The 21,929-nt window shown below is 42.1% G+C and overlaps 1 long non-coding RNA gene across 1 annotated transcript; it reads left to right on the top strand.

Moving 5' to 3' along the window:
• Window positions 1-582: 582 nt before the first annotated feature.
• LOC135255621 (uncharacterized) lies at window positions 583-21,533 on the top strand. Its single transcript, XR_010330222.1, has 4 exons — window positions 583-1,077; window positions 18,860-18,881; window positions 19,320-19,520; window positions 20,441-21,533. It is a non-coding gene; the product is annotated as an uncharacterized LOC135255621 (long non-coding RNA).
• Window positions 21,534-21,929: the final 396 nt, after the last annotated feature.

The following is a 21,929-nucleotide window of genomic DNA, read 5'->3' as shown; positions in this document are numbered from 1 at the left end:
CATAATAATATACTAATATAAATTGCATAGTGTATGTTCATCCCTCTCACATGTTGTAAGGGTTGTTGAGTTGTATTAGGAGCCATGGACTGCCAGCTTCACTAACACTAGGCTGAAAGATGACACATTTATCTGACCTGATGGGTTTTTCCGTGCCTTATTTTCTTTGGTCTGTGTATGCTGTGAAGCGGATAGTGACAAATTCTTCGGAAAAAGTGCCGATTGAATAATTTTTGATTGATTGAAAAAGCTGTCATTGGCAAAAACAAAACGCGGATCAAAGCAGTGCTTCCAACACTGCTAGCCAAATGGGATGTTGTATAAAGGTTGTTATGTTAACAAATTTTAACCCAAATTCCATACCTTGGAAGAAAGTGGCAATGTCGAAAGTACCTAACGTAATCACTTTGGAAAACACTAATGAACTGGCAGCGGGCTGTAGAACAACACTTTACTAAGATGACCTGTGCGTAACAATGAACATGTTCAATGGTTCAGATAGGCTATTTCTAAATAACGTGCCCCTCGGTTCCCACTAACGAAGTTACTGCAAGAATGCGGGGTTCTTCTGAATGACACAACTTCCTTTTGCTGTCCGATGGGGAAACCCCAAGAAACTGGACAAAGCTGGCCATCGGAGAGTGAAGAAATGCCGTGTAACGTATGTTTTAATGGCACGGGTTGCTAAAATTAGAGATTAGCGGGAAAGGCGGATCACCGGCTTTCATAAAACAGTCACTAATGTGACGCCTATGGGCAGTTTTCACTCCACCCAGAAAATGCAAAGTCGGAGAAAACTTTCTTCCTCCTTTGAACTCTTCTGCCCAGAGTTGTGTAGTTGTGCGAGCAACGCAGCTATAACACATCTTATCTGTTTAGAAGAAAAAAGTGTGCGATATATCTCGCGCGGGAGAAAGCAGAAGAAGAAGTTGGCGAAAGCGTGAAGGCAATCGACATGCCAGGGCGAATCTAAGTTTTTCGTGTAACTTTCACAAGCTGTCCTGCATCATGAGGCGACCACAGTCAGTCGAAACGGTGTCTTTAAAGACACTTCTCGTTATGCTCGTATTTTTGAAGGTAAGTGTCAATTTATGTAGCTAATTGTATTATTTACAGATTCACAGTTATCTTTTCATGTAGTATATTGTTGTTCTTATTTTGAGAGTACATTGTACAGTAGCCTCGCACCTGTTGTTGCAGGTAACTGTGTAGCCACTGATGTCCGCCATCCAAGGCATCGCTGCTTTCCAGATATTTTTGCTGAACCATACAATTGTATTTTTTAAAACAGATTTTATCTAATGTAGAAAAAGGTGAATCAGTGGAACTGTCGTAGCATACTCACAGGTGTTGCATATTTTTACTGAAATAATACCGACGCTGTTGTCAGGCTGTACCATGTGTTCGTGCGATATTGTTTTTTTAGCAATGTAAGGTCTTTATTTGTATTTACTTTGATTCGTGTTTATTCGTGTAATAAAAAATGCAGTCCTTTAAATAAGTCTACATGATTCTCTACATTTCTGTGGAGAAACGTGGGGTTTTTAATTTTTTTTTAAAAAAAACTTTAATTTGCCTTCATGCACTTTGAATTAGGTTTGTGTGTAATTTCTAGACTTTTTTCCACAAACCTGGAAATCTACTAAGTTTTATGCATTGCAGTTGTCTGGGTTTAACACAAAACTGCTGTCCTACTGTAGCTGCTAGGCCTCGTTGATTAAACATAAGTGACCGTAAGTGGACTATTTGCCCAAAATGAAGCAATAGTACAAGGAAGTGAAAGATAATATGTTATTTGTTAACTATATTAACGGTTGTTTCCTGCATTTTTGATGAAACTTTAATCACGTTTATAACTGTCCATGGTTGTTATTGGCTTTACATGTTAGCTGTGTGTACAGAACTTGCAACCACACGCACAGTACTGGTCCAGAATCGGTCTATATGGGTACCTGAATAGAGGCACAACTTTCAATTTGAATGAAAGTTGTTGAGTCCAGTTTGTGCCTTAATTTTCGTGCCAATTTTAACTTCTGTGATGTGTTCTTTCAAGACCAGAGATCGGCTGAGTTACTGAAGGTTCTGTAGTCTGTCTTTGCTGCAGAGGCCAGTTAGGGCCTGTTTGGCTGTTTGGGCTCAGTGTCATGAAGAAGTGACAAAATTCTCAGGTTGATTATGGGGACTGTAAGTGAAAAAGCTGTGTGTGTGTGTGTGTCACCCAGTGGGGGGGCCCTGTTTGCCCTTGGCTGTGCATTTAAGTGATTTACAAAGCCTGATTCATACTTTTTAGTAGAACAGGTACATTACATTTACTGTGTGATTCCTGTACCTGAAATAATGTTACACAAACATGTTTTGACAGGTTTGTATTATTCTTTTAAGGGATTTTAAGGAAAGTAGCTGTTTGGTGATAACTTAAAAAAAAAATTATTTATTTATTTTTACCATATCGTATTACTACATTTCATTTTTGGACTGATGCTTGGCTGAGGCCATTCTTACAAATGGTCTTACAATTCAAAAAAGGAGAACATTCTTGTCATAATTATGAATGATTTTATAGGTGTTATTGACAATAGCTCATCACAGCAATACAATGACAATTCAAATAACTGCATCATGGAGCAGCTATGCTTTATAATTTTATCTTCACGATCTGGACCATGTGTCAGACATACCTGCACACTGTACAGTCCTCAAATGCTCTCAGTCAGTGACTGTTTTTCTTTCTTCAGCCCGTACATTACTACCGGAGGTAGCTAGCACCACCTGGAAGGAAAGTGCAACACTAACTGACAAAGACTGTTGACACCTAGCGTGTTGGAACTACTGTAATGTGGTGGTAGCTACATGAGCTCTGGCTGACTTAATACTAGTTCATTACCCGCCTTACCCCTAGTTCATTCACAACAATAGGAGGAGACCTTGAGTGCTCAATGTCCAGGAAGAATTTTCTCCCCCCCCCCCGCTACTTGCAGTTACTGTTGTAAGGATTAAATGACCCGTAAAGCTCAAATGTTGCTGTAGTAAGGGCTAAAGGTGGCCATAGCAAGGGCTAAAGTGGAGAAATTCTGTGAACTAATGAAGGAACTGAAGACTGCATTTCCTAGAGAAGTGGGACAGTGGTCTCAGCTGACCCTAGCTGTGGCATCAGATGAACCGTAACCGCGAAAGTGCAATCCAGAACGAAAACTTGGGCGTTACCCCTGTGGTGGGCCTGGCAGTGCGTGCAAAGTAACTTTCACCATTGATTTTCATGCAGCAATTATGGCAGCCCAGGAAAGTACATTGGTTTGCATATAAATGACCTGACAGTGAGTGGGTTTCAGCCGGTCTGTTTGAGGGTAGATGATAGCCCGTAAACTTTATTAATGAGGGGAAAATACTGACGTGTATATCAGCTCATCGCTATGGTATCTCGGAACAAGGAAGCGTCTCTTTTCCTTATTCCGTCTGAAAAGGCTTCCACCCGCCACTTTTCTTTTGGCCCGGCAGTTTGTGCTTTTCAGAAGGGGCCTTTGTGAGAACACAGCACTGTCTTGCTGAACACAGGGGATGAAATCTATTGTCCCTGAAATCTGTTTGATTTCAAAAATCTCTTTCAGTCTTTCGGCCTCATTCACGAAACGTGTGTGCGATCTTATTTGTTCGGCATTCAACATTTTTTTTCTTATCTGTATTTGTTCATGGCTGTTATCTTATTCTAATCACATGAACATGTTTGCGCATAAAATTTACAAGCATTCAGCATTCATCATCTCATACACCTGGGTTATTCGCAAAAACAAAGGTCTGCACATGTGTCATGAATCCCATATTGGTTTTTCATAGGAACTTTTATAAGAACAAAAGTAAGAATAATTTAAGAAAAATTTCGTGAATATTATAGGCCCAGTGAATACAAAGCATCCTTGCGCTCAGTTCTTTGCCTATGTCTGAGGTGTGAGAAAAGCGTTCTGTGTCCCACTGGCCCTTGTTGTAACGCTGCAGGCGACCTGCGGAAGTGAGATTTCTGAAAGTGCTGTTGTTCGCTCTGTGTCATGGCCGATACTGCCCCGTGGAGCCCTAGCGAACGCCGCTCAGAGGCTGAGCTTATGAATGCTCTCCTCTGTCTCTGTGTGGAGACGTAATTGAAGCTTGTGGAGTCACAAAGAAGGATTTCAGCGCTGCTTGCGACCGGACGGTCAGCTGCATATCGGAAGCTGTCTCTTTCAGGGGCTCAGTAACGTCACACCACAGTCAGGTGAATGCTCAGTTGTCGGTGGCGTAAGAGCGAGTGAAATTCGGTAGGAAGGTATCACTGAATTTTCACCTTCATGGGAGAATGGAAATGGAGGCCACATGATACAGGCACCTTTCCAGGACAGGTGTGGCGCTAACTCACGTGCACCTGTCTCCCCAGCCATCAGCCTTCAGTCACGCCACAACTTTTCTCTTTTTCAGATGTGCTGATCTGCCCATTGCAGACACGCACTTTTTACAGACCGTTCACCAGAAAAAAAATTCTGCGAAAGATGTTAATTATAGATGGAACGTTTCCTTCTCGGTTAATCGGTTTAAAATGTGCTCACAGTTAGCTATATCAAGAGCATTTCCGTGCCTTGTCTTGAGAGTGGGGAAATGCAACTGAAACCTACTGAAGGGGGGTTAGCAGGTTTGGCTCAGGGGGAGGGGGGGTGGGGGGTGTTATGGGCTGTGGAGGGGAGGGGGGATGGGGGGTGTTATGGGCTGTGGAGGGGAGGGGGGATGGGGGGTGTTATGGGCTGTGGAGGGGAGGGGTGGAAGCAATGGAACATTGCCTTTAAAATGAGTTCTGCTGGTTGACTTCATACCTGTTGACCAGGGCATATGCAAATGAGAATATGTGGTTTTTCCAGTGCTGAACGGGTTCATTATCGTCAGCAGATGACTATTGGTTCATCAGGGATAGCAGGAGGAGACGATGAAGATGATGATGGAAGTGTATCAGCCTCTTCCTTAGTGATGAGGATCATTGCGAAAGGTCAACGTTGCCCTGTCCAGGGAAATTTGTGTTATTTCAGAACAGACATCGACTTCAGGGTTTGCCTTTTTTGCAAAGTATCAAGTAAATGCATAGACATGGAAGTTAATTTGTATCATTGTGTTTGTGCATGCGCGTATTGTGCCCATGCTTATGTGTATGTATTGTGAATGTGCATATGTGTGTGTGTATGTGTGTACATGTGTGCGTGTGCGTAGTTCTATATGAGCTGCTGTCCTGTACTCTTGCTCAGTATTCTGATATAAGTATCAGAGTTGGAGTCAAGACCCCTCAGGACCAATACCCAGACCAAGAATAGCCACTTTCATCAATCCTAGACAACAAAATTATGAAAAATTGAAAATTACAAAAAATATTTATTTTAAAAATTATAATTTTAAAAACAATAATTCTTATTTTAAAAATTACATTAAAACTAGGGATCTGATGTTTTACAATTTTATCTAAATTACAAGCGTGGGTACTTTTATTATTGTTATAATAATAACAATAATAATAATAATATTATTATTATTATTATTATTATTATTATTGTTATTATTATGCCTGAAGCCCATTTTACATACATCAGCACAGCCGCTTAAAGGCAATTACTATGTATACAGTGGCAAAGTTACAGCACAGACTAGTGATGGAGTGGAGTGATTGTTATTTTGAGCAGTGTTCCTCAACCCTGATCCTGGGGACCCACTGCCCTGCATATTTTAGATGTCTCCCTGCTCCAACACACCTGATTCAAATGAATGGGTCATTATCAGGCTTCTGCAGAGCTTGATGACGACCCATTCATTAATTCAGGTGCGTTGGAGCAGGGAAACATCTAAAACATGCAGGGCAGTGGGTCCCTACGGACCAGGGTTGAGAAACGCTGATCTTGAGCATGCTGGTGAGAGAGATTGGTCTTGCCCCAAGATCATATGCTAAGACTGAGACTCAGACCGAGCATTTAAGGGTTGAGACTAAGATCCATACTAAAACCAAGATTATGTGACCTTGAGAGGTCTCCAGTCCAAGGCAATGCGATTCAATTCCTCTTTGGTCATAGTCTATTCTTTGACAGTTTTTCTTTTCTTGGATGTTTTAATCAGTATATGCCATTGCAGTCAATGGCGGAACTGGTAATTGTGGCAGATTTTCCTCTGCCATTCTTGTATTTTATTCAAGGCTACTAGCTAGCACTAGCACAATTTCTCTACCCTGACAGCGCAGTGAACGCACAGCATAATTGACAGGCAAAGAGCTGACCTGATTGGTTGTTAAGATTCAGGCATGGTGAAATTTAGAATGGCTGATTTCAGAGCCTGGGACAGTCAGAGAGAATACATTTTTGTTTTTCTTAGAACTTATTTATTCATATCAGTTGGAATGTGAAGGAAATTTACCCAAATATGAACAAAAGTGATTTTTCTAAAAGAATATAATATTGAATTAAGATGTCCTGTGCGTTGCAGTTGAATGAACTTTCACACTTTGCCCGTCAGGACAATTTAATGATGGGGAGGAGTTAGGGCTTGCAGCTTTTTATCGAGGCTTAAAGCAGCCTACTTACAGTCCAGTCCGTTCTTTTTGGGAACGCGTGGGCCATTGGGGAGTCAAATCCATATTATATTCCTCATGCAAATGGCTACTTTGCAGTGTACTGTGTTTTTGCATGTACTTTTAAGCGGTCATGACCGAAATCCAAACGGGAAGCAGAGGGGGTGGGGTCGGGGGGGTCGGGGGGGGTGACTGGTTCCAGTTCCGCCTGATAAGGATCTGCTGTTAGTCACTGCAGTCAGCTGAAGCCTGCAGAGCAGCTCGGCCAGCGAACACCAGCCCTGATTTCCATAGGTCCAGATCGAGCTGCAGATAGGAGGGGGTGGGCGGGGCCGCGGGGCAGAAGCTGGAGCAGGAATTTGTGGGCCCCCCCCCCCCCCCCCAAATGCTCCTTAAGCAGAGGGGACAGGCGGAGGCCGCTCCCATCATTCCCGCTGTGATTGATGCCATGGATAAATGCCAGTCATGTGTTAGGCTGCTGTCCAGAGAGCTTGACTGCACAGTGCCATCATGCCCATGCTGGTGTTTTAAATGGGACTTTTGACCCATCGGCCTAAAATCAACAGTTACATTTTTTTTTTACAATAAATGAATAATTAACTGTGATCTACTAACATAGTTGTGTTGGATTCATTAACCAAATACTGTATGTCCACTTATAGACTGACTGTTAAGTTGTGTAGGCTTGTGGGTACAGTACTAACACATATCCCTACAAGTACACTACTTGGCCAAATGTATGTGGACACCCCTTCTAATTATTAGGTTTGGTTACTTCAGCCACACCCTTTGCTAACAGTTGCATCAAATCAAGCATACAGCCATGCAATATCCATAGACAAACATTAGCAGTAGAGTGGGTCTTACTGAAGAGCTCAGTGACTTTCAATGTGGCACTGTCATAGGATACCACTTTTCCAACAAGTCAGTTAGTCAAATTTCTGCCCTGCTAGAACTGCCAGGGTGAACTGTAAGTGCTGTTATTGTGAACTGGAAATGTGTAGGAGCAACAACAGCTCAGCCATGAAGCGGTAGGTCACACAAGCTCACAGAACAGGACTGGAGTGCTGAAGCACGTAGCACGTGAAAATCGTATATGGCGTTGATTGCAACACTCACGCCTGCCAGTTCCACACTGCCTCCGGAAGCAACGTTAGCACAAGAACTGCTGATCAGGAGCTTCATAAAATTTGGCTCTTGTGGCTCAATGTCCTCTTGTGGCTCATCATGTTCCATAATCTAGTGGAGGTTGTTACAGCATAAAGGTGGGCCAACTCCGTATAAATGTCCATGGTTCTGGAATGAGATGTTCAGCAAGCATGTTCAACAACATGGGTGTGATGTTTGGGTGTCTAACTGCAGTCTCCAAATGATATAGTATATAGTTCTTCAGAAATGTATCACCTATAATGTGATATATAAGATTTCATTCAGTGTACTGTGAAGTTGTCCACACAAAGCAATGTATCAGGAGAGCTCTGTGCATCATAAGTCAAAGTTCTGACGGCTAGACAGTACATGCAATGATTTGTGTGCATTAGTTGGACGCCATACGGTACCCTTGATGCTGGGTGTGGTTGTCCTCTTTTATTTGTGCTAAATGCGAGATCAAATCAGGGGTGCAGTTCAGAACCCCCAAGGGTGGGTATTTGAAAGATCCTCTGTATGTTATCAGGATTTTCTTGGGTGTGCAGGGAATTATGAGGATGTTATTTTAGTCCTAAAGAATGGATTCTTTCTGAAAGGGCTTGAGGAACATAGTCAAAGGAAATTAGGAATTCAAGCCATTAAGTGAAAGAGAAAAAAAACAGTGTTGTATTTGGACTGAAGCCAGTGCCTCTTTGAAGTAACAGTGTGATGAAATGACTGAAGATGCAGCTGCCCTCAGGGCGTGCAGTAAAGACAGTGAAACTGTTCATTTTTACATGTAGACCCTGTGGATTCTCTTCAATTTCAGGAGCTGCAGTCCCTGTTTCATTAGTGGCTCAGACACCAGTTCTATGTGTGCACACTGTGGCTCATACAACGGGGAGAGAAATGGGGTCTGTTGAGCTGCACACCCTGTTTCAGGGATGCATGTAAGATGCATGAAGGAAATATTTTGACATACAGGTAGCTTCCAGGACACTGGTGGTATTTGAGCAGCAAACACAGGAAGTGTTTTAAGCTGTGTGTTGTGAAAGGTTGTTAATGAGATGGTAGGGCTCTGGAGCAATTTAACTCGGCATACCGCAGGCTATAGTCATGAAGCGGTCCCTGAGGGAACAGCTCTTATCTGCAGAGTCAGAGTGGGTGGAGCAGGTCCTGGGGTTGCTAGAGTGTTAACCACAACATTACCACCACACTCGCTGTTGTGCTGCCGATGACATTAACAGTGTTTTTTGGGTGTAGCTGCAGAGCACTGCTGTCCGCTGCCACATGAGCCTCTATGGTCTGATTCACCGGCCTGTTTGCCTCCATCCACATCTTCTGTCCTCCATCTATGTGTTTCTCTGCATCAGTCTTACTCTCTTTTCTTTCGTCTGCCTCTCTCTCCTTCCATCTGTCACCATCTGCATCTCTTTGCCTCCACCTGTTTCTCTTAGCCTCTGTTTGGCACATCTACCTCTACCTTCCAGATCTGTTTCTCTCTGAGCCTCCATCTTGCCTCCATGTGATGGTCTTCATATGCATTTTTCTTTTAAATAATACTGTATGTAGAGCTCATCTGCTAAGTACTAATGCTATCGTAATTATCGTTAAACAGGTGTGAGTCAGTCTATAACATCTCAATGCTTCATTCATTTGCCTGTGGATAAATCAGTAATTCAAGTCCTTGATTGGCTAAAGTCTCCATGCACCTTGCTTCCAAAGGCCTAAATTTGCTGCTTTTTGAATGGAATCCAGAAAAAGTCAGTGCAGCCATGCTGATCTGCAGTGTGAGGTGCCTGCTTTGTATGCTTGTATTTAGTGTTTAAATGAACAGCCTTTGTATCCTTCCATTTTCTATACCCCGCCAATGTGGCATCAAGCCAAGGATAAATCATACATTTGTTTCCACATTGGATAAAATGGGTTTTTGGGGTAGTCAGGCAGTCAAGGGATCAGCCCCAGCATACCTCCACAAGATATTCAAACCCTACATGCCAGCCAGATCCCTCCGTTCTGCTGCCTCAGGACGCCTAGCACCTCCCCCTCTTCGCACCTGCACTTCCAGAACACGTCTCCTGTCTGTTCTGGCCCCACGATGGTGGAATGACCTCCCCATGGAGGTCAGAACAGCTGAGACACTGACCCATTTCAAACGACGACTGAAGACTCACCTCTTCAGGCTGCACCTCTCCCCATCCCTCCCTACCCCCCTGTAAATGACTGTAAGCTTAGGGTTGTAATTAGGCAGCTGTTTCGTAGGTGACTTAGGTGCATTAACTGTCTTAACTGCTGCTTGTATTTCTTCCATAGACTGCGTTATTGCCGTTCTCGTTGTGTTAGTGTTAATCAGTTTAACCTTCAGGGTCCAAGTTGAACTATGCGGTTGTTCCCTGCACTTGGACCGGTACTTCTCTCTAGGGGTTTCGTCATACTTGTTCCTGGTTATGGTTATACACTTTGTTGTACGTCGCTCTGGATAAGAGCGTCTGCCAAATGCCTGTAATGTAATGTAATGTAATGGGGTTGTTTGATTGCCTATGGGAAATTATCACTGTGACGTGCTGTGCGAAAACCATTTAAGTGGATAAAAGTGGATTGATCTCTTCTGACTGATTGGCAGTTTTCCGAAACTGAACCTTCTGTGATTTTGGCGTACTGTATTTTTACAATAGATGTTATGCAGTACATTTGTGTAAATGCTTGTTGTAATTCCATGAAAGTATGTATATTGAGAAAACTTCCTGTGACATTCTCCAGGCCTTTCCTGCGTTCTGCGCCTCAAAAGAGAAAAGTGAAAAAAAGTTCTTTAGGCAGGAAGCTGAGTTTGAGCACTGTGGTCTCTCCTTTCTAGTGCCCTTAGCTGATTACATCATGACCACCTTTAAATGTTCCAGATAAGCAGCTCACAAAGCAGACTGGAGTTTGACTAACACGCCCTGTTTTCTCCCTTGCTGGTAATATTGATTTTTTAAAAAGTGTTATTCTTATAATAATGTATGTTATTATTATAATAATTAGGATAACAAAGGAGGCAGAACATTTATTTACATTTTTCAGCAAATAATGAATTATTCTATACCAGATTGTTGTGTGCACAGGGCGTTAGGGCAGTGTAGCATTGAGGTATAGAGAGAATAGACCAGAGCCCACTACACCATAGAGATGCAAGAATGAATGTAGATTCGCAGTCCGAGGAATGCAGGAATTTCCCGTCGTTTAATAGATATTATTATTTTCAGTGGATGAGAAATGTACTTGCCTATGGCAACATACCAAGCAGCTCATGTAACTGCAGGCTTCCAATGGCACTTGATCAGAACTTCAGCAGTGTGTGACTCAGCTGACTCGAGTTTTACAGTTGTGGTATGCTTTTCTTAGAACAGCTTCCTCTCTGCACTGCATCAAATCTCCAGGGTGAATACATTTAATGGTCTGCTTGTACTATAGCAGCAAACCAAAATTATTATTATTATTATTATTGTTATTTTTCAAAATGACTGCAGAGGTGTAGTAAGTAGTGCTGTGGGTGTTTAAGGACCTGCCTGAGGTAATATGCAAAGAGGGAAATAGAAGTGTGGAATTTGTAAGTTTTGACCTACTTGGTCAAAACTTACAAATCAGAGAGAAGACCAATGGCAACCAGCTCCTACAATTAGCAATCTGGAAGATTCTAGATAAACCAGCAGTTTGTTTATGCTGCAAATGCATTAACATTCCCTCCAAAGGCCAAGATAGTATGGGAGTCCCAGGGGTTTGCTGTGAAGATTGTGAGAACGAGCAGGCAATAGTCCACAGACACAGCTCTGGCCCCAAGAGGGTCAAATCACATCAATATTTATTCCACTGTAACGTTGCCATGGTGGCCAGGCCAAGACAGGTCACTCAGGGCCACAGAATAACCTTTTTTTTTGTTTGTTTCTCAAAACGTCTTGTGTCAAGAACAAAAAACATGAGGGAGTCACAGTGAGTAACTGTTTATATGCACAGGACGGTACACAGAAGTCACTTACAGCAAAGGCATGGTAGTTCTTGTGTTATTTGTCTAAAATACTGTAAACATAAGGACATGCTATAAATATGTTCAAGTCAACCAACACATACCTGTTTTGTCTTGATGAGCTGCATCACTATCCAGTTTTTCCCGTATTGTTGTATTTTCTATTGAGCTGGACTGCCCTGTCTGAACACTGCTAAATTTTCTGTAAATTGGGGCAATCTCTGAGAACCACATGCTGCCAGTCACCACGTCTCTCACTTCGAGCACAGTTGTTGCAGGCTGACTGCTGGCAGTCAGGTTACGAGAAGAGTTGCTATTGTTCCATGAGGTGTGGAAAAACCCACTGAATCCCTCCCTCCCTGGGCAAGGTAATGCAACTCAATACGTGAGGCCTGCCAGCTACAGTGGGCACTGCCACAAGGATTGAAACCACTACACTAAACCACTGCTTTTATAGGTTGAGCCATCTCATTAGACTCATGAAAGCACTTTTTTGTCAGTTTATACTATAGCAACAGTCTCAGCTCATGAATATTTTATTTTGTGCTCAGCACTGTTCGGTCCGTTTCCAGTGAGAAATAGTGGCACATCCATTTATTTGAGGGGTTTAGTACATGAAGCTGCTGACTCCCAACATCGGGGTTATCTTGGCCTTTACAGACAGTGGAATGGGTTATAATGAAATTTCTATTACAGGTATAAATACAGTTCACACCTGGAGGAAACAATAGGGCTTTAGTTAACCATGCACCATATCAGGTCTTTTGATGAGGCCTGTGACTCTACATTTGTTTTGCAAAATAAAATGCACACTTTTGGTAATAATATGAAAGAGGAAATACACCAGATTGAGGAAATCCAGTTTTACTACATGGTGGAAATTCAAATGATTTGAACAGAAGGTCCAGTGTTTGGCCACAATTAGTGGAAGGTGTATTTATCTTTATTATATCACTGTAAGGTGATTATTTTTAAAACCCTTCTCTTTCCCAGTGTTCATTTGGTTTTTCTCAGAAAAGAGAAGACGCATCATGGCTGTGTGGGTAGATGTAATAAATCAGTCCTGAGTGATGCTGAAATTTTAATTTCTCTTAACAGACGGGCAGTCTGTCAAGTCTGTCATGATGTTGGCTTGATACGCTTAACGCTGTACTAGCAAATAACTTAACACTATACTAAACACTTAATACGCTACTGAGTCTTTAACACGGCCCAGGATTTACTGCAGTTTTGTGAGAGACACAACCTGAACACAAAACTATGAATTTTGTGGGGTCACACCCAGCTTAAAGAACAGGGTGTAGAATGAATAGCTTCACTACTTCTGTGCCTGCAGATGGAGAAATGGAAACTGGAGTGGAAGTGTGATGGAGAATGTTCTTATCTAGGGCTGGAGGTTGCACATTAGGATTTTTTAATGTTTACTATACAACTTTTGAATGTTATTTAATATTTCACACAGGTTCAGTGATCATGTACCTAATTGAAATAATGAAATGTACGACTGGATTTGGTTTTATCCTTATTTGTCAATAATTCTGGTATATTTCAGTTTACTTCTTGTGCGATTTGTATTGGAAAACCAAATACCGTCATTAATATGAAAAATATCATGATGTGACCTTTTGGCCATATCGCACTGCCCTGCTGTTATCAGAGTCTTAGACCCTTCTGGGTGCCCAGCCCTGGCCCTTCTGAGAGTACGCAGTGGGCCTGTGGAAGGAGGGTGGCAGCTGGGGCCGCTGTCAGAATGGGCTGGGAGGGACCGTGTTCCCTTTGAAAGGCAGGTCCCTGGAGGAGCTCGGGATGGTGGGTGGAGGGGAGGGTCTTCCTGCCACAGAATGCCAGGCCTGGGCTTTGGCTCCTCTGCACCGCCTGATAAGGGCTCACTCCAAGGAGCGTGCACACACATACACACACACAAACACATGAATGCGCACAGACACACACACACACACACACACACACACACACACATACATGAATGTGCACAGATGCACACACACAAACGCACGCACACACACACACACACACACACACACACACACATACATGAATGCACACGGACACACACACACATGCACACACACACATACATGAACTGGTTCGTTACATAATAGCACTGACAGGCACACTACAGCACTGAGCACCAGCCTTGAAGCTGCCCATTACTATAACACCATCGGGGACTTTCTTATGTTTTTTCATACTAATGTGTCATTTACAAATTCACTCTAGAGATTAAATGTTTATGAGTACGAGTACAGCATACACACAAATATAACCACTTTAAATTTCAGGTTTTCGTACTTTTGAGATGGTCAGTTGAGATGGTCAGAGCTACAAAGAAAGGAGAAGTTTGACGGTTTTTTTTTTCTTATCTCTGTCTCATGTCCAGCCACAGCTGTGGTGTTAAACATGGTATGACAAACTCATCTGCTCTCACTTTGGCCTGAAATTCGACGTGTGAGTTGCTGTCTGTGTTGAACTGCAGCTCCTTGCATGCTCAGAATCACATTATTATTATTGGTTAACTGGGCATTGAGGGTTCAGCAACTCTGGTACGGGGAGGAGGGAGAGGTAGGGGACAAGCTGCTTTGACGCACAGCCCGTATTTGGCAGCTAAGTGGACCCTAAGTGGACCCCTCCGTCTTCTTCCTTATTGCAGTGTTTTGTTTTCAGGACTTGTACGCAAGACAAGCAATGGAGACCAGATAAAAACCGTGGCACAAAAAAATAAGAGTCACTTCCATTGCAGATCAAACTACACCCAAGAAAGTAATTTAGCTCTTTGTATTGGGGGGCTTTTAAGAGGTTGACAGGACGTGTGGTGCTTCCTTTTTTTCCCCCGAAGTAACCTTCTCTCAAATTTGAATCTCCTTGGCCGTTGTTCTAAAGAGACACCGCTGTGCCACTCACGCCCACGCACCAGGAACTGTGCAGCTGATGTGCATGTACATGTTGTGCTCCTTGTGTTATTTTCACCATTTTCACCAGTGTGAAAAAGGGTCCAGCATTTATGTAAAGCCAGTAATAGCCAGCTTCCAGAATGAGTCAGTATGTACAAGACACGGACATAAAACCGTTCATTAATAATCTACTATTATAAGGATATAATGGTCAACTGATTGACTAAAGGATGCTGTACAATCTTAGCCAAATAAGGAGGGCTGATTACTATGCTTTGGATTTGTGTGAGAGACAAATAGAACAGGGGTCATATAAAGCAAAAGCCTAAGGGCTAGATTTAATCATTCTTAAATTGGCCTGTATTTAATAAACTTTGTTCCAGACTTTAACTGGATGGTGAGTTTGGCAGATTTTCCAAAAACAAGTGTTGGGTCTGCTGGGGGACTCAACCTGTTAAAACACGGTTTTAGAGCATGAATGGGCCCCATGGTCTTATATGGAATCTACCATGTGGCAGTGCTGACTGTGCCTTTTGCTGTTATAGCCCATCTTATAGACCAGTTGAAAAGAACGCACGGGCACAAACACAAAATAATAACACAACAAACAAGAACTATGATAACGCATCGCAGGGACCCAAAACACCAACAGGAAAATGAGGTTGCAGACTGACCTCACTTCCCTAAATAGGTCAGGGTTGCTGCATGTTCAGTTCCCATTCAGTTCTCTGCACCACTGCCAGCCAGAAACACCGAAGAAAAACTGAAACGAAAAACCTACTGACACAGGCTCTTGCCCATCTTCTGGGGAGGGGGGGGGGGGGGGTAGGACAGCTGGCAGCAGGTCAGGGGAGAGCAAGAGAGACTGAGCTAGAGCACAAGGCAAGAAAGCCTCTATAGACGTTAGCCCAGGTGTAATTAACACTGGGGAAACGGGCAGGCAATGAACATTCAACCACGAGGCTGCACCAGAGGAAAGTGACAGGCGCTCCTGGAGGGGAGGGTTTCAGGTGGCCTGATGGCAGTTCCGCATCACGCACCAGTGGTGTCTGCACATCCTATGCGGCACCTGCAAGTCCAACCATCGAGCTGCGCATGGAGAGTCCTGCTCCGACTCAGGTCTGCTCAAGCATGAATCGCAGACCACGGTTTGATAAGAAGGGGCAGCTCACAAACTATAGCTTGGAGGGGTGCGCATGCATGAGTCTTTTCTCCTGAATCAACAGCACAGGCTTGTGACAAAAATAAAAAGGAGGGGTGGAGGGCCTAAAAATTAAAGTTAAGGACAAATGTTGATTAAACCAAGCCTTAGGAGTCCATTTCAGGGTTTCATTTTTTGTGGGTTTAAACGCTATCTCTTACTGGGAGGAAGGTGTTGATCTTCCTGGCAGTCATTTTTTGGGTAGTTTTCACTTCCCTTTTTCCAAATTAGATCTTCAGATTTGTACAGCTGACGATTGCACCATCGCCCATCGGGACGGGCCATATCTGTCACCACAAAGACTCATGACAAGCCATGGCCTGCTGGCATCTCTGTTTCAGTGCTTTCAGTTTTGCTCTCATTACAGTGGAATGCAATTATTGAAGAAAAAACAAACAAAAAGAAAGAATTCTGAGACTTGGATGGTAGTAAGGGAAGAGCTTGGCAGAATGACAAAGCACAACATTGTGTCGGTCACATTTCGAGCTGGGCTTTATGAAAATTATGCACGATCTCCCGATTTCCTGAAATATTGTTTCCTGGAATCGCTACAGAATAGTGGCTCTTCAGCCCACATGCTGAATGGACAGCTGTTCCTCAGCAGTGTTGTAGCACAGAATGAGAGTGTGCAATACAAACAGAAACCAGTCCGGCAGGTTTAGGGTGGCCGTTCAGTGCGCTCAGAATACTCTTGAAGTATTCGGTGTTATGAGGTTATGAAATTTCAGCTCAGGGCCTTCGTTTTTTAAATTTCATGTCAATGGTCGGATCTTTCTTTCTTCATGTAGTGTTTTTTTCCATTTCCTAAAATGAAAGCCTATATTTAATTCATTTGGTGATAAATGATTACTGATTGCAGAACAGGTTTGGAGCACTATATTTATTTATTTATTTATTTATTCAGTCATGCAACAATAATGTCAGCTTAGTACAGAGCAGCAGAAATCTGGGGATTCAAGATTTGTGAGGACTTGAGTGGGGTGGGGGGGGGGGGGGGCGGCAGGCAGGGGGGGTTGGCAGGGGGATGAAGGAGTGGTCTAAGAGCCAGACTGGGAATTCAGGGACCAACACCCCTGTTCTTTTGATATCTGCAATTGGATGGCACCTCATAGAACACAGTATCCTTAAAAACAGGGTCCATCAGAGCACAGCCTTTGCTGACTGAGCTACCCAAGAGTCACATAGTTACATTGTCATTTTGTGTCCGTTATTCCTCACTGAACGGGGAGAGGTTCACAGAAAAGCTGTTTATGTCTGCAGGTGTGACTGCAGGTGTGGTGTTTAAGCAACGTGTCCCCTTTTCTCCTGCAGCATGTGGGTTATCTTTCAGTCAAAGCACTATAAGAACTGATAAACTTTCCTCCCCTCAATAGCAAAAGTTAGAAAGGAAAATAAGTGCAAAGTAGTACAGTAGTAGTACTGTTGAAATAAGGAAAATGCAATCTTCCTTTCCTAACAGGGTTATATATAGGGACCTGAGGAAAGTGTCCCCTGTCAGTGTTCTCACTTTTTCGTCTTTCTCCTCTAATTGTCCGTTTGTTTTCGGCAGCACGGTAACAATCATATTCTCAGAGTATAGCGTTGGACCCAGAGACTGTAAAAACCATGGTTTATTTTTTCTCGCACTTCTCAAAACAGGAAGGATGTTTTTTTTTTCAGAACAGAACAGAACTGTGCTAAATCTGGGTGTGAGGAGTTGGAAATGATCGCAGTCTGACTTTCGGTCCTTTAGCCATGGCGTTGCCTGCTGCTTCCCCTGCGAAATGCAAATGGACATCCGTGAATTTGGGGATGTGTCATACTGCCTCTCTTCATCTCTTTCGCACCCCGAGAGGCCCCGTACACGGTCTTGAGTGCAGCGTGCGTGGAAAGAGTGTTAAGTGTGAAAGAGTGAGTGACAGCTTGTCTGTTAGGCCTGCCAGTGCTGCTTCCTCACAAACCCGGAAGTTAAAGACTGAGGGACATCTGAGTTCTGCTATTTCCACTGACAAAAGTAACCAGAGAATACACACTCAAAGAACTGTCATATATCATTCATATATCATTGCCAAATGTTTTATTATTAAAAAGATGTGGAAATTCCTGATGTCAAAAGAGGAATGTTATTATAATAAATGAAGTGTATTATTCATATCAAGGAAAGTAATACTCTGCATAAAGATAAATATAGCAGAAGTACTATTGTACTATTGGGATGAAAAATTATTTTTGAAATGGTTGTAATGATTGTGTGGTTGGTTTTTGGTTGATACCAGATATGTACTGTAGCTGGTGGAGGGACAGGCGTGAAAAAGCCTGGAAAATGTGTTTGTTTGGTTTGATATCTCCAACCAAACCTCCCCCCCCAAGAATGAATTCCTGTCCACAGCTATGCTTGATTATTTTTAGCTCATACATTATTTGCATAATGTTTTTTCACTTTGTTCAAATACATGAAGTTATTTATTCTTTTAACTGGGGGTACATTAAAAACTGATATTAGAAAAAACACACATGTACTATGACTGCAAAAGTTCTGAGAGGAACAAACAATTGTATTTTTTCTGAAACTTCCCTTTTAAAATTTTGCAACTTTTTATGCTCTGCACACTTGTGTTAAGCATTTACGGACGGAGTGTAGCACAGTGGTTAAGGAACTGGACTTGTAACTGAAAGGTCGCAGGTTCAATTCCCGGGTAGGACACTGCCGTTGTACCCTTGAGCAAGGTACTTAACCTGCATTGCTTCAGTATATATCCAGCTGTATAAATGGATACAATGTAAAATGCTATGTAAAAAAAAAAAAAGTTGTGTAAGTCGCTCTGGATAAGAGCGTCTGCTAAATGCCTGTAATGTAATGTAATGTAATCTGTGTAGCATTCTCATCCCTCTGTCTTTGGAAAATGGCACCCCCTGCTGTTCATAGTAATGCCACTACAGTTCCACGCAAGCTGATATATGCAACTGAAGGGCACCAAAAAAGCTTTGACTGTAGAATGATTATATTACACTTAATAGTTCAGGTTTTATATTCCGTTTGTTTTGTGAAATTAATATCCTCTTTGTTTTTCTTCCCTTTTTAGGTCTCAAAGGAGGTGCTAGGCTGTAAGTAAACCCTTCTACAGAATTACTAAAGCACAGTTCAGTTGAAGAATGTGTTTGTGTAGGCATGTTACTGTACAGTATGTGTGTATACGCATGCATGTGTGTCTGTGCGTTTGTGTGTACACGTGTTTGCGTGTGTGCACGTGCGTGTCCGTGTGTTTGTGTATTCATTTGTGCGTCTGCATGTTGTAATTATAATCTATAAAACAATATTAGGAATAACAGTTAAGGATTTTAGAAATATATGTGCTGTAAAAATATAATATAAGTAGAGTTTGTATGACTGATTTATATATTAATATGTATTATATTTATTTAAAAAATATATACTTCTATGACTGCATGATTATGATACATTTTATGTAAACTACATAAATATGAGGTAAAAGCTCATATTACAATCTTTATGTATTTTTTTTTTTTTTTGCTGCTATTTAGGCACTGGATGTACATTTAATAAAACAATATCAACATCTGAAATAATCATATCTGGGGCAAGCAAGTGTACAGTGAGCTCTTCGGTGGTACTCCAAAATACTCCAAATGGCAATGACCTCCATGTGTCAGGACTAGTGCCTGGAAGATCATACAACTTAACGTTGATGTGTTCTACCGAATGCTGCATACAGTTTACAACAAGTAAGGAGAATTCCCATACTCATACCGTATACCTGCTCTCCTACCGTCCTCTCTGCTTTACATGCTGTACGTGTACTCAACTTTTTTACTTTGCGTGACTGAGTTTGGAAGACATATTTATTTGTTCAGGCATAAGATTACAAGGTTGGTATATGAAGTGGATCCAGTGGCAGCTTGGGAAGTGTTTCTGTTTTGGGGTGTGCTTCTCTGCTGTGCACATAGCCCACTGACTACTTTATACTCCACAGTCCAAACTGTAGATAGCTAGCAACACTCAAAAGAGGACTGTATCTCTTGCTAATGAGAACAGGTAGCCTGTGGGCACTTGGCAGTTCATTACATTCTATTATGTGACGTTATATTTATCCAAAGCAATGTGCAGTATGGGAGAAACATAAATGCACTCTTCTAATTAATGTGAGCAGCCATGGCAGGCCATGCTAACAGCATTCCCAAATCAGCAGGTAAAGATGTGACATCACTAAAGCGCTAGTGCAAGTTAATTATGCTAATGATGATGTTACCCATCATTGGGATAAATTCATGTAGTGGTGACCCATGGAATCCAAGGGTGAATTAAACCAACCTACCCTCGACAGGACGAGTGTCAATTGTGTCCTGAAGCTCTGAACTCCTGTTCAGCTGATGAGAGCCAAGATGGAGGTTCAGACCAGTCGCTATAAGACCCGTACAAAATGTTATTTGTATACCAATTGTTTCCATGGACCTATGAAACAATTATCATCAGTCATCACATCATCTGTGCCTCTGAGCTGGACTGTTTAATTTTTTTTAATATTCCAGTATATTCAGATATGATGTGTGCTGAATCTAATGCAAAATCTGAACGTACTGCAATGATGGTTGTTGAATTTAATGTAAGCCTGCCACCCCCACCTCCCCCTCTCTTGCACACACAGAACCTGATGTCATCAGTGGTCTCACCTTCTCTCAAATCAACACGTCATCTATGCGTCTGAGCTGGACTGCACCTCAAGGAAATAGCTCATTTTATAGAGTAGGGTGGAATAACAGCGCTGTATCTATGAATAAAACCACCAGTGAAACGTCTTTGATCATAACCGATCTGACCGCTGGAGCTCAGTACACCTTTTATATTGTTGCGGTCGCTGAAGACACGCTTTCTGAGGGAGGCTCTGTCAATGAGACGCAGTACACAAGTAAGTGTTCCACCGTCATAACAATTATAGCCTGTTGAAAATATCAATCACTCTTATTTCTCTACAGTATTGTTCCAGTTGTACTAGTTGTAGTCAAGAGAGCATCATCGTCTTATCTGTTATTTAGGAAAGTCTTTCATCTTCCTGTTCCCAACCTACATGTTGTTTGTCTATTTGTATAGTACATTTTGTCTGTTATGGTCAATACTGAAAAAATGTCCCCACAAACTGGTGAATTTTTTATCTTGCATTGCTGTGAAACTATTTAACATTCATTACAAGCATTTTGGTGAAATTACTTGATTGACTGTGAGGATTGTGACAATTATGTTGGGAATGACTTTGCTTTGATCATAGCTCACATTAGCCATTGTGGCACACTCTGGTGAAGCAAAGTTACTGATGAGAGTCAGTACACCATGGTTCTAGTAACACTCTAGTCACTTTATCACAGATGCTATAGACCAAAAGAATACTCAACTCCATATTTTTAGCATTGCAATTTCTGTCTACCAACTGTTAAAACCAGGATGTTTCAACATGATGTTACATTATATCATGAGCATTTAGTCAACACTCTTATCTGGAGTGACTTTTTAAGACAACCTTTACTCTTGTTTCACATAGTATACATTTATCCAGTAGGATATACTGAGGCAATTCAGGTGAAGTGCCTTTCTCAAAGGTACAATGGCAGTGTCCTACCTGGGAAGTAAATCTGCGACCGTTGGGTTGCAAGCCCAGTTCCCTAACCGCTACACCACGCTGCTGCTTCAGTGTGTGGAGTTAACATTCACTGCGGGCTATGCAGTCCTGTGCTATCATATAGGACCACAAACTCCTTATACACCCAATTTTTTTACTGATGTCTAATGTAGTTATTAAAGCTCTATGAAGCATTAATAACTGCTTTATTAAGCATTAATAACTGTACCATATTCTAAAGTTTTACCCTGCAATTTCCCTGTAGCAACTAATATTATTTTTCTGTGGATAAGTTTTGTTGCCTGTACAACAGAAAAATTGCAGAAGTAACCACAAACTACCACAGTAAATTGTCCTCACCCTGGGCAAAATTCTGGTTCTATGCCTGTAAGCCAGTTTTTTTGTACTTGGTGTTGTTTGCCATAATGCGTTTTAAAGTTACTATGGACAAAAGCACCTGTCAGACTAATGAAAATGGGATGTGGGCCATCAGACAGCCTATTAGCCCTGCCTCTGGGGTATT

Source organism: Anguilla rostrata, chromosome 5 (assembly GCF_018555375.3).
Source record: "Anguilla rostrata isolate EN2019 chromosome 5, ASM1855537v3, whole genome shotgun sequence".
NCBI classification, from domain to species: domain Eukaryota; kingdom Metazoa; phylum Chordata; class Actinopteri; order Anguilliformes; family Anguillidae; genus Anguilla; species Anguilla rostrata.
Note: the sequence above shows the minus strand (reverse complement) of the source record. Positions and strands in the feature narration are given on the sequence as shown.